Source organism: Leptonychotes weddellii, chromosome 3 (genome assembly GCF_054177405.1).
Source record: "Leptonychotes weddellii isolate Sample4059 chromosome 3, ASM5417740v2, whole genome shotgun sequence".
In the NCBI taxonomy this organism is placed as follows: Eukaryota; Metazoa; Chordata; class Mammalia; order Carnivora; family Phocidae; genus Leptonychotes; species Leptonychotes weddellii.
Window position 1 is genome coordinate 17,488,826 of NC_138371.1, and position 18,657 is coordinate 17,507,482.

The 18,657-nt window shown below is 56.5% G+C and overlaps 1 protein-coding gene across 11 annotated transcripts in view; it reads left to right on the top strand.

Moving 5' to 3' along the window:
- Window positions 1–18,657, top strand: part of TNS1 (tensin 1) — a 201,161-nt gene that overhangs the window by 53,098 nt on the left and 129,406 nt on the right. The window contains exon 1 of one of the 11 annotated variants that reach the window (XM_081813633.1): window positions 12,916–13,136. The exons of 9 other annotated variants lie outside the window; for them this stretch is intronic. The gene's annotated coding sequence lies outside the window, so the exon portion shown is untranslated. Of the gene's footprint in view, window positions 1–12,915; window positions 13,137–14,382; window positions 14,895–18,657 lie in introns of those variants that run through there. One more of the 11 variants, XM_081813634.1, reaches the window with a different exon arrangement.

An 18,657-nucleotide genomic window follows, 5' to 3' on the forward strand; every position in this document is an offset into this window, starting at 1 on the left:
ATATACCACTTCTTCTTTATCCATTCATCTGTCGATGGACATCTTGGCTCTTTCCACAGTTTGGCTATTGTGGACATTGCTGCTATAAACATCGGAGTGCCTGTACCCCTTCGGATCCCTACATTTGTATCTTTGGGGTAAATACCCAGTAGTGCAATTGCTGGATCGTATGGTAGCTCTATTTTCAACTTTTTGAGGAACCTCCATACTGTTTTCCAGAGTGGCAACCACATCTCTTATCTTTCCCTGTTACCTCTTTCCTTTAGGGACCTCGGGTTCCTTAGCTTTGTTCTTTCTCTTTCCCGTCTGTTCTCTCTGTGTCCCTTCTGGGCCCCTGAGGACTCTCTATGTTCCTGTCATCCTCAGAATCCTGCCTTGTTCCCCAAGGCCCAGCCCTTCGTCCTGATCCTCCAGCACTAAAATCCAAAGGCCTCTCCCTCTTGACTCCATGGATGGGGGAGCCCCTTTCTCTGTCTTCACAGCTCCGTTTCCTCCCAAACCCTCAGGGACTTGGGGCTTTGAGAGCTCGTAGTCTCCTGCCCCAGGGACACCCCTCACTTCTCAAGGCAGCTGCAGATGCCCCAGAACGTCCCCTAACATCTGACACTTTTGTAGGGGTATTGCCCTTGTATGTGTGTGTGACTGAGAGCCCCCTCCTGAGCCTGTAATGAGCACAAGTCTTTTCCCTGAGGAAGGTGATCCCGGGGATGTCCCTGATCTACCTAGTGGCCCTGAAAAGATGTGATTTAAGAATCAGCCAGGCGGGGGAATTGTTTGAGGTCCTGGTTAGAGCCCTGGCTTAGGAGCCAGAAGACCTGGGTTCAAATTTGGGGTCTCTTCCTTTCTAGCAGTGGGGTCTCTGTGGACCTCAGTCCCTTCCCCTGCAGGGTACAATGATGCCGTGGAGTGGTGGTGAGCAGGGGTGTGATGAGGTGCTGAGTGGTGTGTACTTAGTGGGGCGTGTGTGGGGTGTGTGTTTGCCCAGCTTGGGGCTGGAAGGCACACTGTTCCTGTAGGTTAGCCCGCATCTCAGGAGGGACACACACGTCCCCTCCTTCCCTGCGTGCATGTCTCTGTGGGGGAGACCGAGGCCCCCCCCCGTGGGCCTGGGGTCCCTGGAGAGGGGAGAGTGGCCGGCCCCCGGCCAAGGTGTGTTTGCCGGTGGTGCCGGCTGCTGGGGCTCTTCCAGGATGGCGCTGCGGGTGGGTGGAATCCACAGGGGTGAGACAGTGAGGCCAGAACGTGCCGAGAATGCTTGGGGCCGCTTATCTCAGGCCAGGAATGCGCTGCAGTATTCTTAGCCGACGGCCTTCTCGCCTTTGGAATAACCACCCGGGTGGCATGGCAGACATCTGTCCAGTTCGGCCTGCCCAGACAGTCTGCGGGTGCCGACGCCAAGCCTCCCATGGCTGGGGCTCACGTGTGTGCTTGTGTGTGTGTGTGTGCGCATACATGGATCTGTGTGCGTGTGTGCATGGATCCGTGTGTATGTGTGTGCGTGGGGGCATGTACCTGTGTGGGTGCCAGTGTGTGTGCCAGTGTGGATCTTTGGGGGCCGTTAGGTGTGGGAATGTGTGTGCAAAGAGGGTGCATGTGTATTCTGTACACATATTTTCATGTGTGTGTGTGTGCATGAGTTTAAGCACATGTGCTTGCGTGTAGTGCATGGGTCTCTGTGCATACATGCACAGGTATGTGTGTGTGTGTGTGAGTGTGTGAGTGTACAGGACTGTGTGGCTGTGGCTGTGTGTGCCACTGCCCTGGGTGGGGGGGGCAGGAAGCCCCAAGGGGACCTAGGGAGCGGGAGGGAGGGAAAGGACAGAGGGGAGGTTGCTGACCCCACCAGGGCAAGACAGGCTGGGAGGCAGTGGTCAGATGTGCAGAGCCGAGAGGAGGGGCTGCTGGGGCCCTTGGTGCTTGGGGGCTGGGCCACCACTCCCCTTGACTGGAAGCTCCAAGGCAGCGCGAACCCTGAGGTCAGCCGGCCTGGGTCCACGTCCTGCTTCTGTCACTCACACCATCACTTGAGCAAGTGACTCTTCAACTGCCCCAAGCCTCAGTGTCCTCATCTGTTTGGTGGTGGGAGTAATAGCACCTGCCCAGCAAAATTAACGAGAGAGAAAAAAATACAGTGCCTAGAACATCCTGAGAGCTTGATAAATGATAATGTATCCCCATCAGCATCATGATTATGGACTCCTCTGTGTGCCCCGCATCTGACCTTGGCAGTCCCTCTGTGGTTGGGACACCCAGGCAGGATGGGGGACCCCCCCGTAGCCCCCCATTCAACCTGGCACAGCAGTAAGATGGAGGCCCAGAGAGGGCACAGACTGGCCCTGGGGTCATCAGGGAGCTGTTTGGAGCTGTGAGGACCCAGCCCCTGGCTCCTGGCAGCTCTTCTCACCCCCTGCACTTCCTTGCTCCCGTTTCTGGGGTACCAGGCTGGAGAGGCAAGGAGAATCTGACAGGCTTCCTCACCTGGGCCCACTGCTGCACATCGCCCAGGACCAATCTGTTCACTACTGGATCTGTTCTTACAGAATCAAAGTTTCCACTCTCTGTCTTAACTGCCCTCCTGTGAGTCTTCTGTTTTCTAGCTCCCTTGATCCTGCGGCAAATCCCGACTCGCAGGTGGAGATGAGTCGGCCCCAAGGAGGGCAGGGCCCAGAATCTTCACCCCTTCGTCCAGCCCTGCTCGGGAGAGCTGGCCATCTGGCTCTGGACTTAGGTCCTCACATCTGGTTGGGCTACCCCAGCTCCACCTTCCGCTCCTGACTGTGGCCAGACGGGGCGGAATTCCTAGGAAGCGCTGGGCCCATTTAGAGCTGAGCCCCCACCTGCCCTTCCTCTGCCCCTGCCAGCACATCCCACATCCTCTCCCTCGGCCCTGCTAGGCCTCTCTGGACCTCCCAGATGCCAGGACAGCTGCCCGCCCCCGGGAAGCGGGCCCAGGGTGTCGCCAGGGCTGTGGAGGCGGGAGCGGGCATTTTAGCACCTGGGCACTGTGGGTGGGGTGGGCAGAGGCAGGTGGGATCTGCCAGGATCCCTCAGCCTGGGCAGGCAGTGATTGCCCTGGACACCTGCCAGAGGAGACTTGTTCCTCATAACCATCACCAACTATCTGGAAGGAAAAGAAAAAACCAACAACAAAAACAACCATCAAACTTTTTTTTTTTTTTGAAACCTACTGTTAATGGCCGATCGGCTGTACATTATTAAACAGGCAGCTGGAGATCTGCCAGGGTGGGGTGCTTGAGCCAAGACTCACAGCTTGAACACAATGTTCCTAGGAAAACAGTCACCTGTGGGGTCCCTGGGGAGGAGCACCCAGAGGGAGGGGTTCCAGCTGATGTCCCTTGCCCTGCTTACCCTTCCTGCCCCAGCCTCCATTCTGGCCCTTGGTGGGGAGCAGGACTGGCCTGCACCTGGAGCCCAAGAATCCTTTATCTGGCCCTGTGGGCCCCTCACCACCGTAGGGGCCCGAGCCCCTCATTCCTCCCTCATGGTTAAATGGATACGGTCCTGCTTCCATCCCCACATGGGTAAGGCCAGGACCGGCTCTCCTGGGGGCTAGCGGGATGCAGGGCCTGAGCCCTGGGATGGGAGTGGACACAGGGTTTTAGGGTTGATTCCATTGAGTTCCTCCCTGTAGTGACATTGGGACTCCCTACTTGTCCTTTCGGGGCTTCAGTTTCCATATAACTACCATGAGAGGACTGGATTAGTCAACTCTAAATTCTTGTCAACATCTGTGAGCCTCACTTGGGTGGCCCTGGGGAGAGCCTGGGGTGATTGTCTCCCAGAGTTTGGAGCCCTTCTTGCCCCATCCCTGGTCCCATCGGTGACACCAGGAACCATGTCTCAAGCAAGCCTGATGGGAGGGGCTGGCCTCATTCGCATCTTTTCCCAGCCATCTTGAAGCCAACCGGGGTAAAGGTCAGATGTCTGAAGGTGACAGCAAGTGGAGAACAAGCCGGGGGTCTGGTGTTGGCGTGACTACCATCTTGGTGAAGCCAATGCTGCGCTAGGGTGGATGGATGAAAAGCACAGGATGGGATCGGGGTCACCGCCAGGGTGGGCCTGCGACCTTCTGCACGGCCAGGCTGCTGCTGGCATGTGTGTGAGGGGCGGGTGGTTTGGGAACTGAGTCCTAAGGAACCCGCCCCGAGCCTCTTGGAGATAAGATGGCCGGGTGCTTGAGAGCACAGCTGGGCCTCAGGCCTATCGCCGCCGCTGTGTTGTCTTACTGGCCTTGGGCAAGTGACTGAGCTCCCTCCGCTGTTGGAAGTCGGGTGAGAAGGACGTCTCCCAGGCCCGTGGTGAGGAGGGAACGAGCTAATAAGGCAGGCGCGGGGTTTATAACGGGCCTGTGCATATGCCAAGTGCATCATAGCTGTTAGGATCTGCGCCATCCCTCCCTCTGGCTTTCTGCTCGTCCCCCTTGCACCGCTCAGCACGTTTCGGGGCAAGTGTTGAGGCTCCTGCTTGTGTGGTGTCTCCTCCTCCAGACCAGGTGCTCCTGAGGGCAGGTGCTCCGTCTGGCTTCGCTTGGGATCCGCCCGCAGGGCCGGCCCTTCGCTCGCCCCACTGCAGGCCCTCAGGAGCATTTGCGGAAGGAATGGGTGAACGGAGGCACGGCTGGAGGCCCGTGGGGCTGATCGGAGGCAGGGAAACAAGCGAGCACCTGGGAGGTGGAAAGAGCCAGAAACTGCGGCAGAGCTGGGAATGTCCATCCTGTGAAGCGAGGACTTGGGGGAGATTGTGAGCCGGTGTGTGTGTGTGTGTGTGTGTGTTTGAGAGAGAGAGAGAGAGAAAGAGAGAGGGAAATTTCTGAATAAAGCTTCGAAGGGACTTGTTCTCTGCAGCAGAACCAGGAGGCACAGGAAACAGGCTGCCACTCAGCGGAACCTTCCGACCTCAGCAGGGCGCGGGGTGAATTCCGAGGGCCTGGTGTGCAAGCTCAGAGGCTGCGAGCGAGCATCTGTCAGGCACAGGATGTCGATGGGCCCTGAGGTCCCTGCGGATGCTGCTTGAGTGAGGAGAGTAGTGGCAATCATAGCTGAGGTCTCTGAGTGTCCGTTTCCTTATCTGTAAAATGGGGTTAATAATGGTCGTTACCCATAGGGTTGTTAGGACGATTAAAGTTAATATCCAGGAATAGTGCCTGGCACATGGAAAACACTCAATAAATGTGTTTATTAAATAGGGCTTAAGAGACACACGGGAAGGAGAGATGAATTGTGACTCTGGGGTGGGGATGGTGATGGCTTTTCGGATGGAGGAGGGGGTGGGGGAAGCTTGAGTATAGGGAGGGCCGCTCTGGCTCAGACTCTGTGCTCATGTCTCAGAGTGGTTAATAACTTGCCTGAGGTCACACAGCCGGTGAGGGATGGGTGGCCAGGCTTCAGAGATGGTCTGTGCAACACCAAAGCCTAGACTCTTTCCCCTCCTCCCCTGGGCCTCAGTAGGATAGGGCCGGGTTTCCCTGGCTCTCATCATGCCCAGCCCCCCAGGGACGGCAGGCACTGCATTTCAAGGTGAAGCGGAGAGATTATTATCTATAGCGGTGGAAGCTAAGTCCTCAGGGGGAAGTCTCCAGCTCTGTCCAGCCCTGGAAGTGCTACATAAATAAGAAAAAATGGGGAGGATGCGGGAGTAGGGTGAGGGCTGCAATTTTTAACAGCCCAAAGCCACGGAGCACAGAGCAAGAAGTAGTCATGAGAAGAACACTGGAGGCATGGGGTTCGACTTTAAGGAGAAGGGATGATGAGAGGAGGGTCGGTTAGGGGGCGAGGGAAAGGAAGTCGATGCACAGAGGATGAAGCGATAGGCCATGCAGGTGATGAGAGACAGGACCAATCCAGCGATGGCAGGACCTGGGCCACAGGGCGGCTCCACACTTCGGGCAAATGTGCGCATCTGGGGCCAGTCCCCACAGGGCAGCAGGGGTGAGTCTTGGGGGGTGGGAGGCCATTTGGCCAGCATGAGAGCCAGCCTGGGACAGCATGTGCAAGCCGAACGTTCAGCCACCAGACTGGCTCCTCGCCCCCTCTGGCTCAGCAGCCGGCTTGGCGAAAGGTCCACTCTCGTGCTGGGGCCAGCAAGCTCCCGACTGATCTGTGCCCATAGGCCTGGCCTTGTCAGGATGCTGTTTTGTCCTTCGCACTGCTCAGCCCCTGACCGATTCTGCCTTTTAGACGTTCAGAGATGAATGGGAAATGGTCCCGGGCTTCAAGGAATTCACAGATGAAGGGGCAGAGAGACAAAGGAGGTGTATGTGGGCAGTAGATATTGCCCTGGCTCACTTTCCCTAAGACAGTTTTTTCAAATACTTGATGATGTATGTTGTGTCCTTTTTTTTTTTTTTTTAATCATCTGAAGTAAAAATTGGGCCCAATTTCTTTAACTTTTCTTGTACTTTGATTCCACAAATACTTATTGAGTGTCTACTGCTGTCTTCTTCTGGATGCTCTTTGGTTTATAGAGTATAGGAGAGAACTCGACACTTCTTTTTTTTTAAATTTATTTGAAAGAGAGAGACACAGCGAGAGAGGGAACACAAGCAGGGGGAGTGGGGGAGGGAGAAGCAGACTTCCCGCTGAGCAGGGAGCCCGATGTAGGGCTCGATCCCAGGACCCTGGGATCATGACCTGCGCTGAAGGCAGACACTTAACGACTGAGCCACCCAGGTGCCCCGAACTCGACACTTCTGATGGTGTCCGAGAGGCATGGAGTAGAGTGGAATTCTCATCTCCTTTGGTCTACATTCTGTACCTCTGTTAATGCAACCCAAAGAGCACATGACTTTTGGTGGCAGCCGTATCCTACTGAGAGCTGAACTGAATTTCTGTTTTCACTAAATCTTAGACCTTTCCTTGCATGAACTATTTTTATTTTTTTGTTATTGCATGAACTATTATTAATTCAGGGTTTTTATTTTATGCCTTTTGAACCTTAGTTTAGGACTTGACCCCAAGAGACATATTCCCTTACTAATTCTGGCCTGTTTATCAAGTCAGTTTTGCATTTTGGTTCAGTTCAGCGCCTTAGCTCTTCCTTTTGCTTTTTTACCTTTGTGTACTTGGTAAGCCTCTGTTCTAAGTCTTCATCTAAGTTACTGATAAGTATGTTGGACAAGCCAGGGCAGAGGACAGAGCCCTTTGGCAAGTCAGGAAGTTGACATTGATCTATTAATCAACACCCCTTGGCTTGCTGGCTAGGAATCCACTCGGCTCTCTATCTCGTCTCCAAGCATTTCATCATGGCTCCTGCCAACACCTTCCTGAAATCCAGATAACCTAAGGTGTGGGGGATCCCCGACTGTCCTGTCCAGGCTCTGGACCTTGTAATAATGGGGTTAGGGTGGTGGGTGTGCTGTGTGAGGGAGGGCTGTGGGTTCTCTGAAAATATCCAGGCTGAAGCCAGTGATCATCGCTGGTTTAGGGGCAGTTACAGCCCAGAGCTCTTACAGCTTTAAAATCGGGGTTCTCAGGGGAGACAGGGATTTGTGTGCAATGAACTGGCACAGCAGGCACTTTCTGCCAAGGACAAGCGTCTGCCTAAAAACGTGTTCCAGGAATCTTCCCAGGGACCTTAGAGGTTGTCAGATGAGGGGATGGAAGCCAAGAGGGACCAAGAGTGTCCTCTGGTCACCAGGGCATTGGTGGCTGGACAGGGCTGGAACCCAAGGCCCGGACTCCCAGTCTGAGCCTTGGGTCTGGATCCAAGTGCCTTTCCTGGCTTGGAAACTGAGGCAGGCTCAGGAGGGAGGGGCTGCAAGCATGTGTCTTAGGCACAAGTTGTTGGTAGGCTGTTTTTCTCGTGCTTCTCCTGCCCTTTTGATCCTTTGCCCTCAGACCACGGGCGCAAACCCGAGAGTAGGAAACCAGAACGTAGGAAACCAGAACGTGGAAGGCTGAGCATGTCTCCCTCCCTGGGGGAGAGTGTGGCTGGCGCAGGGCTGAGGCTCTGCCCAGTTCTGCACTCTGAGAGATGCTGGGAATGCATGCAAATGAGATGCAAATGGGGTGGACAATGGTGAGGAGGGGGTGCCCCTTGCTGTTGCCTCAGTCTGGCCTGAGTGTTGAGGATGACAAATAGAAAAGGAAGAGACCTGTGACCTGGGCCGTGGAACCCAGCATCAGGAAGGAAAGGAGAGGGGCTCTGTGGGGCAGCAGGGTGGCACGTGGCTTCTGGAGCCAGCTCTGGGGGAGAAGGAGGGCGAGCTGAGGGGGTGGCTGGTTCCTAGGAGGTAGCCCTGAGATGGAGGATCCTGGGAGAAAGCCTGACTCATCTCTAGCTGCAGTGGAGGGGGGGGGTGGTCAGAAGGGGGAGGGTGGAACCCAAGACACAGACTGACCAAGTCCTAGGGTGTCCCCCAGGGCCTGGCTCCCGGCCAGCTGTGCTGTGGGCCTCTGCCCTTGGGGACCTGGGCATGTGGCCCTGCCTTCCCTGTGGTGGAGAGGGAGGAAGAGAGTGGGGGCCAAGGGCGCTAGAGGGGGGTAGCTCCAGCACCTCCTAGGAAGATTGGGAGGCCAGTCCCTGCCTGCTGGATGGTGGCGGTCTACTCTTAGCCCCGCTCAGTGCGGGAAGGACCCCGGGGGCATCTGGCCCTGCAAGAGTGGGGGTTACGTGACATGATGACCTCCAAAGGGAGCACCGGGGACCCGGAATTCCCAGTTGTTTCAGGCGGCGAAACAGCCTTGAGTTGCAAGACCTGGGTTCAGATTCCGTTTCATCAGCTGCCCTGTGGTTTTAGGTAAATTGCTTAACTGCTCTGTGCCCGTCTCTAAGGCCGGGATAAGAATTACAGCCATTTCGCGGGTTTTAATGGAAAAACACACGGGAAAGTTTTGGTGCAGGGTAGGCACTCAAATCTTGATGCAAGTGGAATGAGGGAAAACAAGGGAGCAGCTCTGGGGGCCAGAGGCCAGGGGAATCTGGATTCAACATTCTCAGGCCATCTTTCCCTTGACTTTATCTTTGCCCTTTCTTCTCTGTCTCTGTGTGTCCCTTTGTCCTCCTTTCTGCCACATCCCCTCCTGCTCCATTGGAAGTGCCTAACTCAGCACCTGGCCCTGACAGGCACAATGCACTTTCCCTCTTCTTCTCAGTGGCTGCTCTGTGGCTCAGTGGTACTGTCCCACCACCCCCAGCTTCGTCTCTTTCCTCCTTCTGGGTCTCTGCTTCTGACCCCCTCTTTGTCCTGCTCTCTCTCCTTCTGGCTTTCCTGACCTCTCTTTCTCTGGCTTCTATCTTCCCTCAACAAGCATCCATTGAATCCTCGCTAGATGCCAGGCGCTGCCCTGCTCCTTTCTGGGCTCTGTGTCTTTCCCTGCCTCCTGGCTGCCCACTTCTCTCCCTCCTGCCCGCCCCTTCGGCCTCCTGCCCTCCCTTCCCCCAGCTCCACAGGCTCCAACACTGGTATTATTCAGTTTTATGAGAAACCCCTAGGCCTACCCCTGAACGGACCAACCACAACTGGAACCAGATGTGCAGTCCTGCACTTGGGGATGGGAGGGAGGGCGGGTGGGAGGAGGGAAAGGGGCATGGGCTGGCTTAGGAGGTGGGCAGGGGAGGGGGGAGGGGAGATGGGAAACCCTGGGAATCCCTCGCCTGCTTTGGCTCAGGGGAGGAGGGCTGCAAGGAGGGGAGGGAGAAGGGGCTAAGCAGACTTCTGTAGAAAGCAGCTCTCACTCTGTGTGTGAATGTGCACGTGCATGCGTGCAGGCGTGTGAGATGCTGGGACTAACACCGGGGAAAGCCTGGGGGGAGGGGGTTTGCGGGGGATGATCAGCTATGGGACAGCTCTTGGAAATAAAGGGGAAGGCTACTCTTTTCCTTTGAAATCCTCTAGCTCCTTGACTTCCTGTCTGTGTGGTTTCTAGAGACTTCTGAATTGGTCCTGGAGCAGGAGGGCTGGGAGAGAGGGGTCGTGTTGGGGCGGAGGATGGAAGGTGTCACCTCCAGTGGCTCCTTGCAAGCAGCTGAGGCCGGCTTCTCTCAGAGGCCCCCCCCTGCCCAATCTGTTGCAGACCTGGGGTGGATGGGCTGTGCCTGGGATATCATGTACATGATCCTCATGTGTTAGCATGGTCAGTTTCTGTGATGCTCAGTTTTTTATACAGCTTTGAAGATAAAAGTCTGCCAACAATCGTCTTGGTACAGTGTTGTGCTGAATCAAGCATTTAAAAGTGCTCTTTTATTCCATTTGTAACCAATCATCCATCCATCCATCTCTCCACTATTCAGTTATTCATTCTGCATTCATTGACAATCTGTGTGCCCTCCTGTGCTGGGCATTGAGCACGCTAGGGTGGGGGAAGGGAATGATGAATAAATCTTTGCTCAGCTCACTGGGAGATCTAGAAGAGCACGCAACAAGTGAGCGTCCTGGCGTTAATGTATGAGCAAGAGCCTTGGGTGTTCAGAGGAAGGGCCAGTACCCGCCAAATGGTGCAGGTGCAGAAGGACCCAGGGAGGATGTGGCTTTTGAATTGAGGCCTGAGAGAAAAGAGGGAATTGTGCCTTGAAAAGACTCAGAGGTGGGGCTGTGTCACAGGGGTCCTTCTGCAGAGCTGGGACTCTATCTGGTAGGCAGTGGGGAGCCCGGGACAGTTTGGTGTTGATCAGGGTGACCGTGGGTGTGGGTTGGAAGGAGGCGATGGGGAGGACGGCACTGGAACCAGATGTGCAGTCCTGCACTTGGGGATGGGGAGCTGCTCTGTGGTCCAAGACGGGGAGGGGGTTCCCCCTTTTATGGCAGACTCCCCATCCACCTCTAGAGGAGCCCCGATTGCTGACATGGACTCTCTTACTTCCCTCACCTGACCAGGGCTGTTCCAAGCCCCTGGGCCACCCTTGGTCTGCAGGGGCATGGGGGTTAGCAGGACGAGGCATCAGGATTCACCTTTGCCCCAGAGTTGGGGCAGTGAGGGCTGGCCAGGGAACCTAGCTGGGCAGGTCAGAGGCACATTCAGTGGGGCACGTCTCTCCCGTCTCTTGTCTCTGCCAGCACCCTCACCCTCATAGACTGAGGCCACCTTCAAGGCTGGTAGGTTCTGAGATGCTGGCATCTGGAACCCTGGGAACCCTTCACCTAGGAAGGGGTGAAGTCATCTTGTTCTGAAGGCAGGGGGTGGGCACAATGATGCTTCTGTCTCCACAGGGTCCTGGGAAGGTACCCCTCTTCCTTGAATCCTCAAGGATCTCACTGTCACCAAAGCCAGAGGGGTGGGGTGGGGAGGGAAAAAACCCTCTGAAGGTTTGACCATTGCTGGCCCCAGATGCCCCCAAATCTTTCATGAGGCTGTTTGTCCCTCCTCTGGGCTTTCCCTGTCACTTTGCTCTTTGGAAAATTGAAGCCTGGGGAAGGGTTTGGCTGAATTAGTAAAATTAGAGTGTTAGAACTGGAAGACATCTTGAGGACCTTTGGATTCAAACTCATCGGACAGCAGGGGAAACTGAGGCTCAGCAATGCAGGTCACTGGCCCAGGACCTCCCACAAAGGCAGCCCAGATGGGGAAGAGAAGGGCCTTTCCGTCTCTGGAGGGCTGAGTGGTGGGGAGCTTGGCTCTGGAGCAAGGCTGTCCGAGGCTGAGTTTGCACTCAACACTGTTGTGTGTGGTCTTGGACAAGTCACCTAACCACTGCAAGATCACTTTTTTCAGCTAGAATAAGGGCGATTCGAAGATTAAATGAGAGAGAATATTCTTTAAGTGCCTGGCATGCAACAGGTGTGCAGAATGATTTTTCCCTTCTGCTCAAAGTAATCCCTTCTGCTTCCTAGCTCTTATTTATGTGGTACTTCAAGCTTTTCAAGTCACGTTTCCCCTGATATTTGTAATTATAAAAAAAAATTTGTGCATATAGAAAAGTTGAAAGGATTATATGGTAAACTCCCTAGATTCTGTGATGAATTCTTTGGTACATTTGCTTTATCACATTTCTATTTATCTCTCCATCCATCAGTCCGTGTTATTGTTTGATGCATTTCAAAGAGAGCTGAAGCATGCATCTCATTAACTAGAGTTCACTTCACATTACTTTTTTAAAAAAGATTTTATTTATTTATTTGAGAGAGAGATAGCAACAGAGAGAGAGAGAGAGAGTGAGGGAGAGAACAAGTGGGGAGGAGAGAGAGAAGCAGGCTCCCTGCTGAGCTTGGATTTTCCCCATTGGAGACTCAACCCCAGGACCCTGGGATCAAGGCAGATGCTTAACTGACCGAGCCCCCCAGGTGTCCCCACTTCACATCACTTTTGAAAATAGTCACAAATGCCTTAACTCAGCCCAGAGAAGAAAGCAGGGACTGTTACCCCGGATTTGACAGATAAAGAAAAAACAGGTTCAGAAGTGAGATTCTAGGTCTCCTGTCACCAAATGAGTTGGGATTGGCAGAGAGCAGGGTGCGCTACAGAAACTGGGAGTTGCTGTTCTTATGATTATCATTGTCATTGCCATCTGACCAACCATCCTTCTCCAGCCGGCAGCCCTTTGGCCATTTTTCAGCAGCTGTGTTTCTTCCCTGGGGTCCTGGACCTCTTGGCCACCTGTCCCCTTTCCCCACTTCTGCCCCCAGGCCCTCTGACGCCTCCCTGCAGGGCCTGGGGAGGCTGCTGGGCAGGTGGCTGAAGCAGGGGAGGCTGTGCTTCTGGGCACGCGGGGCCCCAGGCGTGTGCCTGCCGCCCAGCCACTGAGCTGGGAGCTGGGAGCTGGGAGCTGGGAGCCCGGAGCTGGGAGCCGGGAACTGGGAGCCGGGAACTGGGAGCTGGGAACTGGGAGCTGGGAGCTGGCCGAGCGCTTCAGGGGTTAAAGGAGGCGGCAGTGGTGGCGGGCGGGCTGCTGGCCGCGGCTCTGGGAAGGAGGGGAAGGAGGGGAAGGAGGCGGTGCGCCGCTTGCCCGCCTGCTGCCGGGGGAGGGAGCCGGGTGAGCAGCGCCCTGGCTCAGTTGCTCCCAGCAGTGGCCCTGGGACCAGCTCTGCTTCCTGCCGGCTCCTGCCTGGACACAAGCCTCACTCACGCCCTCGTCTCGGTAACCAGCTTCTGGCTGGCCACAGCTGCTGCCCTGTCATTGCCCACTGCCCTGTCCCCTGAGCCCAGGCACCCACCCCACCCGGTGGCTCTTCCGTTGGCAAGGTGAGTGGTGTGTGTGTGTGTGTGTATGTGTTTGTGTGTGTGTGTCCTGCTGATGCTGTCAGGACCGCCGATCCTGTAAATTAGGGGAGGGGGAGGTCAGCCCACTCAGTCACATGTCCCCGGGCTAGGCTAGCCCCCGGAGGCCAACCTGTCAGTCCCCTGCCTTCGGGGTCTGGTGCTGGCAAGGATGTCCGGGTGCGGTTGTCCCTGCTCTGAGAGACCCGTCATCAGGAGTTTCGTTTGCTGGGGAAGCTGCTGGTGTCAGTGACTGCTTGAGACTGAGGCCAGCAGGGCAAGAGGGGGAGGTTGGGAGTATTAGTCTCTTCCCCTACCTGCTGCCCATCCCAGGGTTGCTCGGAGAGGACCATGAGACACGAGCCTGGGCGGTTTTTCCCTGCCACCCCCTGGAGCTGCTGCTGGGCCCTCCTCCTTGGGGCTCTCCTTACTCCCACCTCTCATCTCCCAGAGGGCCGGCCAGGCTGCGAGGGAGGGTGAGGCAGGCCTGGAAGGGTTTCCCCGCTGCACTGCCCTCAACCTGGGTCCCTGGGCACACGGGCACAGCCTGGCGCGAGTGCCCCCTGCTGCCCTCCCCCAGCCAGCAGCTCTTATCCCCTCCTCACCCCTCGGGGCAGAAATGGCTAATCCAGGTGGTTAATGAACAGACACACACAGCTGCCTTCTACCCCCTCTCCTTCCTCTCTTCCCACCCCCCCATCTCCTCCTCTGACCCTCTGGTGCCCTGCCTGCCACCCCTTCCCAAGTGGAACAGGCTCAGCAGAGCTAATCTCAGTGTCTGGCCCCCACCGCCCAATTCAGGACCAGATGTTTTTAGGCTGGCCACTGTCCTAGAAGAGAAGACTGGGAGGGGGTGACCCAGGGGTGACCAGGAGAAGCCTGCTGTGCTCCCGAGATGGGCTCCCTGCAGGGGTGGGATGGGGTTAGGGGACAGGATGGGTGCTGGATAGGGGAGGGCAGGACAAGCAGCCGTGGGATGAGGCTCAGAGGAGGAGCTGGAAACCGGGGTTCCAGAGTCTTTGGGGACAGGGGTTTCTCTTCTGGAAGCTGCAGAACTTCTTCCATGTGGCAGAGTCAAAGCAGGGAGGGGGTCAGGAGGGCGTGGGGAGCACTCTCTTTCCTTGAGTCTCTGCTGGGCCCCTTCCTGAAGCTGCCTGGGTGGGGTGGGGACCATTGTGGCTCAGACTTGGCCTTAAGTTGCTTCTAGCCCTGCCAGCTGGCGGCCCCTCCTGTCTCCCCACCCTCACTCGCCCCCAGGACCTCAGGCTGAGCCCTCCCCTGCCCCAGACCCCTCTGGCCCAGGACTGTGGTGGGGACCTGGCTCCACATGGGGAACTGGGTGGGAGGGCTCTCATTGGGTTCCCAGGCTGGGGAGGGTCTCCGCCAGTCTACAGGACCCCCAGAGCTGGGAGCCAGGACTCTGATCCGGAGCTGAGAATTATCGGGTGGTGGAGGAGGCAACGAGGGACCCTCTGCTTCCACACGCCTGCCTCTCCTTCTCTATCGCTCACTCTGTACTGCTCCATACTTCACCTTCCTCAGAGCCCCGGCTTAGAGTCTCCCATGGGGGCGGCAGCATCCCAAATCGTAAACACTGGGAGCTGGTGGCTGGTTGGAGGGGGGCTGGCTGGGGTGTCGGTGAGTTCAGAGCTGACCTTGCCGTTGGGTGACCATCTCATCTCTGACGGACTATAGCAGAAGACCTGGATTTTGGGGACTTCTCAGTGTCCTGTTTGTACTGAGGTAGGAACAGGAAGCAAAAAGGGAGAATGGATTTTTGTCGGGGGAAGGAAGCTTGGCTCAGGTTTAACGAAGGGGTTCTTAACTAGCCTGGCTGGCCAGCCGGAGAATGGGCTGCCTTGTAAGGTAGTGAGCTTCCCGTCCTGGGGGGAGTTCAGACCCAGGCTAGAAAACAGCTTGGAAGGATTCCTGAGCTGGGATGCGGTTAGGAGAGATGACCCTGACGGTCTCTTGGGATGCTGAGGTCCTGGGATTCTTGGAGTCAGGAATTCTCTGACACCCGGAATGGGGGAGTAGGAAGGCGGGGGCCTCCAGCCTGGGGCGTGGGCACTGCCTCTTATTCCTCCCTGCCAGTGTTTGGGGAACAGAGAGCCTGACGCTCTCCGCTCGCACCCAGTGCTCACTCTCCTTACCAGGTCTGCCCCAGCTGCTTCCTGCAAAGATTCTGAGTTTCTTCCTATTTTTCCTGTCTCACCCTGAGCCTTGCCCTGCTGGTTAACCCCACGAGGGCCAGCACAGATGGAGGGGGCGACCTTGCCCCCTGCCCACTTCAGTTAGAGCCCGTGCTCCCAGTTAAGGGAGCTAACTGGCGGCTGGTGTGTGAGGATTAGGGGCAGGGGTGTACTTTGAGGTTTGGCAGCTCATGCCCCTGCCCAGTTTGTCCTCTGCTACCACCCCCCCACCCCATGGGAGGGGGCCTCCCCAGGCTGCCTGGAGATAGTGGGCCGAGGAACAGTGTCAAGATCTGAGATGCAGAAAGTCCCCGGGGTGGCCCTTGCCTGAGCCTCAGTTTCCAAATTTGTGACATGACACAGAGTGGTCAGGGCAGCTTGAAGTGGTTTGTGTAAGTCGCAGCGGGGTTGCGAGGGAGGAGTGTGGGAGGAGCAGGTCCCCTCACTCCCTCCACGCCACCTCTCCAGACCTGTTTTCCTGTGGGGTGGGTGCCAGGCGGCAGGAGGAGAGGCAGGGTGGGATTGGGGTTAGAGGTTTCCAAACACCACACCCTGGGAGGCTGGGGCTTTTCATGATCGGAATGTCAAGGTAGGCTTCTGGGCTAGGCTCAGGACCCACCAGGGCTCTGTCCTTCCTGTCCCAGCCTGCGTCTCCCCACGGCCCCCGTGACTCCTTTTCTCCTTGGTGGGGAGAGTGAAGGAGTAGGGTCTGAGGTCACCCTGGTCATCCCCCTGCCTCCAGTCGGTCCTGGCTTCATCTGAGAATGAAGTCCTTTTCAGTGTCTAACTGGAGTCCCTTGTCCTGAGCCGGGACCAGATGAGGCTGCTTCATTAGGACATGCTTTCCTCTGGTTCGACAGAGACCCCGTAGAGGGGCAGGAAGGTGAGATGCTGAGTGTGCAAGCTGGCGTGGACGGCAAAGGCTCTCAGCTGCAGGCCCTGGCTTATTGGCTTATTTCTGGGGCCACGTGTCTCTGCCTAGAAAGGGAAACTGAGGTCCAGCGGAGGGACGTGTATTGGAGGGGGGGGCAGAGGAAAGCCCTCTCAGTTACTGGACTCTGAAAACAGCAAGTGGGCGTGATGCTAGGGGAGGAAGAGAGAGGTTTTCGGAGATTGGAGGGACTGTTGTCCCCAGAACTATATTCCCATGGGCCTGGGTCTTAGCTTTCAAAGCCATTAGGCACACAGAGGTGTGGGCACCAGCGAGCTGGAACGAGGTAGTCGGGTGGCGAGGCTGCCAGCCTTGCAGGCCATGCCCACCTCCCTGGGTGCTCTGCTCCATTACGCAAGGTCACACCTGGCCCTTCCTCTCCTTCCTTTGCTCAGATTGCCTGCAGCACTTTCCCAAGAGGGGAGGTGGCAGGCGGCATGGCTGGGTCCCTTGTCTGCCTCAACTCAGGTTGGTGGCCTTGGCCGTCTTCCTACTTGTCCACACCTTGGTTTCCCTCGGAGGGATGGTCGGTCTCCAGAGAGCTGGAGCTGTGTGGGGTGGGGTGGTAGGTGGGCCCGAGCCCGTCCCCGGTGCCGCCTCCTCCAGGGCTAGTCTGGGCTCTGTAATCCCTGCCTTTTTAGGGCTGGAGGCTTGTAGCTCAGGCCTGGGTGTTCTGGGAGGCAGGAGGGACTGGGCCGGGAGGGCGCGGTCCTGGGGAGCCGATGAGCAAGGAGGGGTGATGGTAGTGTCTGAGCCGAGTACTCTCCTGCCACCATGGTGAGGGGCAGTCCCAGTTCGAAGTCCAGCTTCCCCAGAAACCTTCCTAGGCCATTTCCAGCCGAGAATATGGGGCCCCTCAGTTTTCCCTGCAAACTTCCCGAGAGCTCACCTGTCTTCTAGCTGGATTACAAGACCCTTGAGGGCAGGCCCGGGCCTTTTGCCTCCCTGGTGGTCCTTGCCGGGCCTGCCGCAGTGTGCTCGGCACTAACTGACTGCCCAATGAGGGGCACAGGAGTGCGGGATTTAGACAGGGCCTGGGGAGGATTTGCTGGGCCTGGAAACAGGGCAGTGTTGGCCAGGAGGTCTAGAGTGAGGCAAAAAATGTGACTCCGAAAGCCAGACTGCTGGGGCCCGACTCAGGCCGACCCTGTTTATTAGCTATGTGGCTTTGGCAAGTGACTGAACCTTTCTGAGCCTCGGTTTCCTCATCTGAAATGGGGAGTAAGAATTGTACCTGTTTCCTGGTGTGAGTATCAAATGAGTTAATTTGAAACACTTTGAACACTGCCTGGCACATAGTAAAGGATCGATAAATGTTAGTAATTGTTATTATTATGGGTCATAGTGATGGTACTGGTGTTTCTCTAGGAGCTCAATTCAGGGTAGACTCTTTTCTCTCTCTTGTGGTTCTTCCATCCCTGAGACGGGAGGATTCTGGGACCAGAGAGTGGAGGAGATAGATGATGGCATCATTTTCCCTCAAGGAGACCCAGCATCAGAGCCCAGAGAGGAGAACCCCCCCACGTCTGTCTCCTCCTCTCTGTGCGTGGGGAGAGGCGGGGAGCTAAGGGGACTTCCCGAGACCTTGTCTGCCCAGGGGAGCCGATGCAGAGCTGTGTTTATGGAGGACTCTGAGAAAGCTGCCATCACTGTAAACAAGATGCGTTATTATAAACCAGTCCAAGCTCCCCTCCTTGGATCCTATCCCATCCCTTGATGAGAGTCACTGAATCGGAGACTCCCAGGCCTGGCAAGGACGTGGCTGGCCCAGCCTCCAGGCAGGCTTACTCTTGACCATGGGTATACCCATGGGGGTGGCGTCTCTATTTTAAAGTGGGATCTCCAAACAGCTGCTGTAAGTTGCTGTGTCGTATACCCGCTGGGTCTCTCTGCAGTCTAACCAGCATCCCTCTTGCTGCAACTTTAAGTTCAGTCCCTTGTTGGTGGGAGGTGGGGGAGAACCATGCCCAGCCCTTCCTGCATGCCATAAAGCTGGGAGCTTTGAACCCGTGGTAGGGGCGGGTCCTGGCCACACTCCCTCCTCATCCCAGGCCTCTGTCCTCTCTGGGGTCCTCCAGTTTCTGGTGCCTCTGACGTTCCTCATTAACAGGGGTCAGCCCCCAAGGCCTGCCAAGCTGCACTCTCTACCTACCCCTGGTTCCCACCCAGGGAGGCTGGGGTTGCTCCAGGTCGGGGGTGAGCTCTATTTCCGGACCCCTGGCCCGCCCAGTTGCAGCTGCAAAAGGCATTAAGCTTTTTTTTGGAGAAAGAATGGGTTTGGGTTGATGATGATGACAGCTGGGGAGGGTTCCTGAGCTCAACCCGGCCCTATCTCTCTTCCCCTCCCCAGCCCCTGTTCACCTCTGCTCCATTTCTAGGCCAT